At 42.2% G+C, this 5,815-nt stretch overlaps 1 protein-coding gene across 3 annotated transcripts in view; it reads right to left on the bottom strand.

Moving 5' to 3' along the window:
• Positions 1-4,466, bottom strand: part of LOC138855340 (lipase 3-like) — a 120,959-nt gene extending 116,493 nt beyond the window's left edge. Inside the window, exon 1 of one of the 3 annotated variants that reach the window (XM_070104279.1) lies at positions 4,228-4,466. The gene's annotated coding sequence lies outside the window, so the exon portion shown is untranslated. Of the gene's footprint in view, positions 1-3,596; positions 4,190-4,227 lie in introns of those variants that run through there. The other 2 variants (XM_070104278.1, XM_070104280.1) reach the window with 2 other exon arrangements.
• Between the last annotated feature and the right edge of the window lie 1,349 nt (positions 4,467-5,815).

Raw genomic sequence — 5,815 nt, 5'->3', positions numbered from 1 at the left:
GTTGGGATTGTTACTTGAGCATTAGTTTTTTTCTAAACAGATTCAATATTTAATGATTGATTTTTAAAGATAGTTAATGACACAAGATAGTTAATAAACTTGGAACCATCGGACTCCGAGACATAACTGGACAATATCTCTTCTGACCAACTTTAACCTTTTAGCAAAATTGAGATATGCTTTAAATAAGGTGTAAAATTATATTTCAAGGCTTCTGCAGCCCTACATATATCTTTTCGATTTATTCTGTGCTTGTGCAAATCTGCCGGCTTATGAATATAGTTAATGAACTAGGAATTGTTGGATTCTATGCAATCCTGGAGAAGGTATTTACTCATTTACGATGAGCAAATATTTTATACACTGCACACCGTGGAGGAAAAAATATACGTATGCAGTATGTGAGGACACAGTAGTTAATTAATCATGTCATCTTAAATAGCCTATCCAAAATATATTTAACGTTGAGGAAGAGTGGTCAACACTGCGACAACAGAAAGCAAACATGGAATAGCAATAGCGACGGTCAAATAGCCTAAGGAGGACACACATAGACCCTATAACCAAAGTGAAGTCCCAGTTACAAAGGTAGGCACTGTATATCATTGTGCACCATCTGTGAGAGTGCACAGATAGTCAATAATGAAAAATTATTCAGAGCCAAGCTCTGGGGCAGATAGATATCATGACGGGAATATCCTGCGTCAATCCACAGGACAGATATACGGACCCTACATAAGATCCTTGTGATAAAAAACCCACAAGAACACCAGAACACACTTTGACTCACCACAAGAGATGTGTAACGATATACAAGAACATAAAGCGAAGATGAGAATTAGCCAGCCAGCACTGCACTTCCACAATGAACCAGTGCCAAGATACTACACACGCAGAGAAAGGCGGTACTGCATTACAATTTCCAGAAGTTCTAGTAAAGCCAGCATGGCTAAATGATAATTACAGAAACGTTATTCACTCACATGTAAAAGAATAGTTAAAAGGTGTTATATTGCGATGAATAATGACACACAGATGTGACAGGAGAGGAGAATGTACCCCCACTGGGTCCAACCAATAGGAAAAGGTGTGAAAAGACTTGAACGTGGATTGCATCTTATAACGCTGGCAAGTTGTCATTTCACACCTCCTTCAACAAAATAACCTACGAAAAATAGACTACATATATCCTACACACACACAACCTAAAACTAATATCATAAATATTACCATTGTAATTCCTGCATAGAAGGATAAGAGCATAAATATTTTGCTAGGTAAACATATTTTGTAACAGGTATACATATCTTGTGCACAAGATTTAGATTTTGCCACCGAAGTGGCTAGTTTATTGTGCATCCTCATATCCATCCTGTGGACGGTAGCACAAGTGCATATAAATACACAAAAGGCCTAGAAACCGAACTCCAAAAGGGGTTACATGATTACATCTTGCTGAGGTAGGTGATGATGCTGAGGTAAGTGCTGGTGACAATGCTGAAGTAGATAACGGTGCTGAGGTAAGTGCTGGTGACAGTGTTGATTAAGGTCATGATGCTGAGTTATATGCTAGTGACAGTGCTGAGTTAGGTGATGGTGCTGAGGAAAATACTGATGATGGTGCTGAGGTAGGTAATAATGCTGAGGAAAGTGCTGGTGACGGTTCAGAGGTAAATGCTGGTAGCAGTGCTGAGCTAAGTGCTAGTGACTGTCGTGACCTGTAGTAAACCACAGCAACAACAGCTTGTGTTGGACTCACTGACCTGCAGTGAACCTCAACAACATCTGGCTAACCGGTCCTGGCTTCACCTGAGAGTAAGAGTTACCTTGCTGCGTGAGTTTCCACAATTTTTTCTCAACGTTTATAGTTTGCATACATAGCTTAATTCACAAATTCTGGTCTGATACATGTCGAAAACCAATACTGCAACCTGTCAACCGCCTAATATATATGGCAGGGGAAAAAATGATCGTTTAACGTTGAAATAGAAAGCACTGCAGTGCGGGTTTCGCGTCTAACTGGTCGTTCCCGCACCCACACTTGTGTAATGGTCTGTGTGGTGCTCACTTCCCTGATGTGAGTTTCGGGGACGCAATTTGACAAGTGTATTTCGCTCATCTGTAATTACCTTGCCTTGCCAGAGCTCCTACAACCTTTCCAATTCGATTTTATCTAGTTGTTTATTGACTGTTTCGTATTCCTTCTTGGTTAGATTTCTCTGTACATTTTTATGCTTGTTGGTTAAGTTAGTTGATGAACATCAAAATGGTATACAATACCGACAGGTTGTTAGGTAAGACACATATGCAACAGTTAGACAACTTTATTCGGAATAAAGTTGTCTAACTGTTGCATATGTGTCTTACCTAACATAAGTTAGTTGATGGTGGTGGTATGTGGCTCTGGTGATTATCTCACCATTATAGTTTCCAATTTCACTGTGTATGCGATCGTGGTTGAATGTTTGTTTGTTTGTTTGTTTGTTTGTTTGTTTGTTTGTGTGTGTTCATCTAATACCCAACTGTTGCACATGTGGCTTAATATTCAACTTGTCGGTATTAATGCCATTTTCAACAATACATTGTTTAGTCTATAAGCGCTAGTGTTATGGACAATACCGAGCTTCAGGACTTTTGCACTTAATCTACATTGAACTGCATCTGCCACTTTTCTGACCACGACATGAGTTTGTCTAAATCCTCCTGAAGTTCAGTGACAACTTCCAAATCAATTATCCTGCCTATCTTCGTGTCATCAGCGAATTTGCTCGTATCACTAGTTATTCCCTCGTCAAGGTCATTAATGTATACTATGAACAATGATGGGCCTAAAACTGATCCGTGTGGAACGCCACTCAGATTTTACCCCATTTATGCACACTGCAACGATCCATTACAGCACTTTTCCCCCAATGCCATGAGCTGCCACATTTTTAACAATCTTTTGTGTGGAATCGATGTGTTCAGTCCACCACTCACCTGATTGTAGTATATAATCCACCTCTCTGGCCCTATGCTGTATTTCCTACAAGAGTGATGGACTGAACATATAATATTACTACACTGGGAATTCACTGTTTTCCTGCCAAAACCCATACCACTAACTATTCCTAGTTTAAAGCCCTATGAGCTCTCTCCACTGCAGTTGCCAGTGCCCCCACCCCAAACCTAGATAAGTGAACCCCATCCTTGGCATGCAGGTCATTTCTGCCATGTTACCGCATTTTCCTTACAGTATTTGTCTAGCCAGCAGTTGACACCAATTGCCCTGGACAACCATTCATTTCCAACTCCTCTCCTTGCCAAAATACCACATATGACAGGGTTCCCACCCTTCTTCCTAATTATGTCTATTGTTGACCTATACCTGCTAATCAGGTCCTCACGCCTACGTCTGCCAACATCATTGCCTCCAGCACCGAGACAGATAACAGAATTGCTCCCATTACCTCTCATGATGTCATCCAGATGGCTAACAATATCCTTCATCCCATCCCCAGGAAAACACACCCACTGCCTCCTATTTCTATCCCTAAGACAAAAAGCCCTATCCATAAACTTAATCTGACTATCCCCAAGTAGAACAATGTTCTTACCTCGACTGGCGGTGTGCAGGACGTTCTCGACGGTCTTAATAGAGATGGTCTTCGCTGGGATGTCTTCACTGGCTGGCTTCACTGTGTCGTTAGCAATTGTCTTTGTTGGAAGATCATGGGTGATCGACTCACATTCGTCTGGTAGCACAGAAAAGGAGTTCGAAGTTACCACAGCAGTCTTTTTCTTCTTCATCGTTTCCTCCTCTCCATTTGCCTTCTTGATCTTCGACTTCGTTCCATGTTGTCCGGCCACTGGCCAGGTTCCCTTCTTGACCTGAGGACTCACAACAGGAGGACCACTACGAATCCTTTTGTTTTCCTCCGTCAATCGCCGTATTTCAAGCTTCGCTACGCTTAATTCCTCTTTAAGCTGCTGGTAAAGTTGCTCATTGGAGGGCATCTTGGTTTAGTCCACAGGGAGTACACTAGACACGTCCTCACTGAGCTAAGTACAGGTCACCGCTCAAAGCTAAGTACAGGTCACCACTGAGCTAAGTACAGGTCACCACTGAGCTAAGTACAGGTCACCACTGAGCTAAGTACAGGTCACCACTCAAGCTAAGTACAAGTCACCACTGAGTTAAGTACAGGTCACCACTGACCTGTACTTAGCTAAGTGCTCTTTACGTACACTAGAAATAGTACAGGCCCCAGTGCCCATGTTTGTAGAATCAGACTGTCACACCTGCTCTTCCTAACACTTCCTCTCCGATAACCACTCCGCTTCCCGTTAAGTATCGCTTGATCCTTGTAATGTATTTCCTGTTATTCTTGTTTGCTCCTCTAGCTTTTGTTGAGTTCCCAAAGCCGAGCTGTGATGGTTACAGCCGTCTCTTGACGCTCCACTCTCACTGCAGTCTTGGCAGCAAAGCGTTGGTTACTGTGTCAAAATCCTTCGTACAGTCAAAAGAATATTACACTTCAAACATCCCTTTCTCTCTGTCTCTCTCTTACATCACGTCTTGCGCCTTGTCATACAAGTTTCTTATATAGACTTTCACGCATTGAAAGACAGTGACCCGGTGGCTAAAGCTCCCGCTTCGCACATGGAGGGCCCGGGTTCGATTCCCGGCGGGTGGAAACATTTCGATACGTTTCCTTACACCTATTGTCCTGTTCACCTAGCAGCAAATAGGTACCTGGGTGTTAGTCGACTGGTGTAGGTCGCATCCTGGGGGACAAGATTAAGGACTCCAATGGAAATAAGTTAGACAGTCCTCGATGACGCACTGACTTTCTTGGGTTATCCTGAGTGGCTAACCCTCCGGGGTTAAAAATCCGAACGAAATCTTATCTGACTGTTAGTGCACACTGACCTACACATGAGGTAACCACTGTCTTCGCCAGCGAGCGCGAGTGTGTGTGTACTCACCTATACGTACTAGCGTGTATGTGCATATGTACTCACCTACATAGTTTAAAAAAACATGTAAGCTTTGGGTAGAGGTCGTTTTGATAAGGACCTGCCTTGCATGGGCCAGTAGGCCTTCTGCAGTGTTCCTCCATTCTTATGTTCTTATGTTATGTGTTTTTCTAAACCAACTTGTCGGTATGTATTACCAAGGTTTATATATTATATCTAAATGGTTATAACTGACCATAATTTTTAAAGGGGTGGACCGGTAAGCCAGCGGAAGGCCTCGGTCAGATGACAAAAGCTCCAACGCCGGATCATCATCTCACTAAGGCCCGCATCAGGAAACACTTGTCCTGTTTCCTGACGAACCTTACCTAACCTAACCTAACCAAGGTTTATACCACTCACTTATATGTGATTGCAGGGGTCGAGTCTCAGCTCCTGGCCCCGCCTCTAACTGGTCGCTACTAAGTTCACTCTCCTGGTTTCGAGAGCTTTATTGTTAATGCTATAAGAACATAAGAAAGGAGAAACACTGCAGAAGGCCTACTGGCCCATACTTGAAAGGTCCTTGTTAAACCCAAACTCACTAAAAAAAATATTCACCCAACCGATTATCAGTGTTACCCAAGAAATAATCTTTGATAACTCCTATTTACTCAAGTGCAAGTCACATTAAAATCCAACCCCTCTCACTCATGTATTTATCTAACCTATATCTGAAGCTTCCCAATCTTTTAACTTCCATGACTCTACAAGATGAACTACGTAGATGAATGGATCAGAGAACCGACACGTTAATAAATTAAACACAAGAGTTGCACATTTGTCTAATTTATCAAGGTGAAAATAAATGGTATAA

The sequence above is a fragment of the Cherax quadricarinatus genome, chromosome 90 (genome assembly GCF_038502225.1).
Source record: "Cherax quadricarinatus isolate ZL_2023a chromosome 90, ASM3850222v1, whole genome shotgun sequence".
In the NCBI taxonomy this organism is placed as follows: Eukaryota; Metazoa; Arthropoda; class Malacostraca; order Decapoda; family Parastacidae; genus Cherax; species Cherax quadricarinatus.
This window is presented reverse-complemented; position numbering and strand designations above follow the sequence as displayed.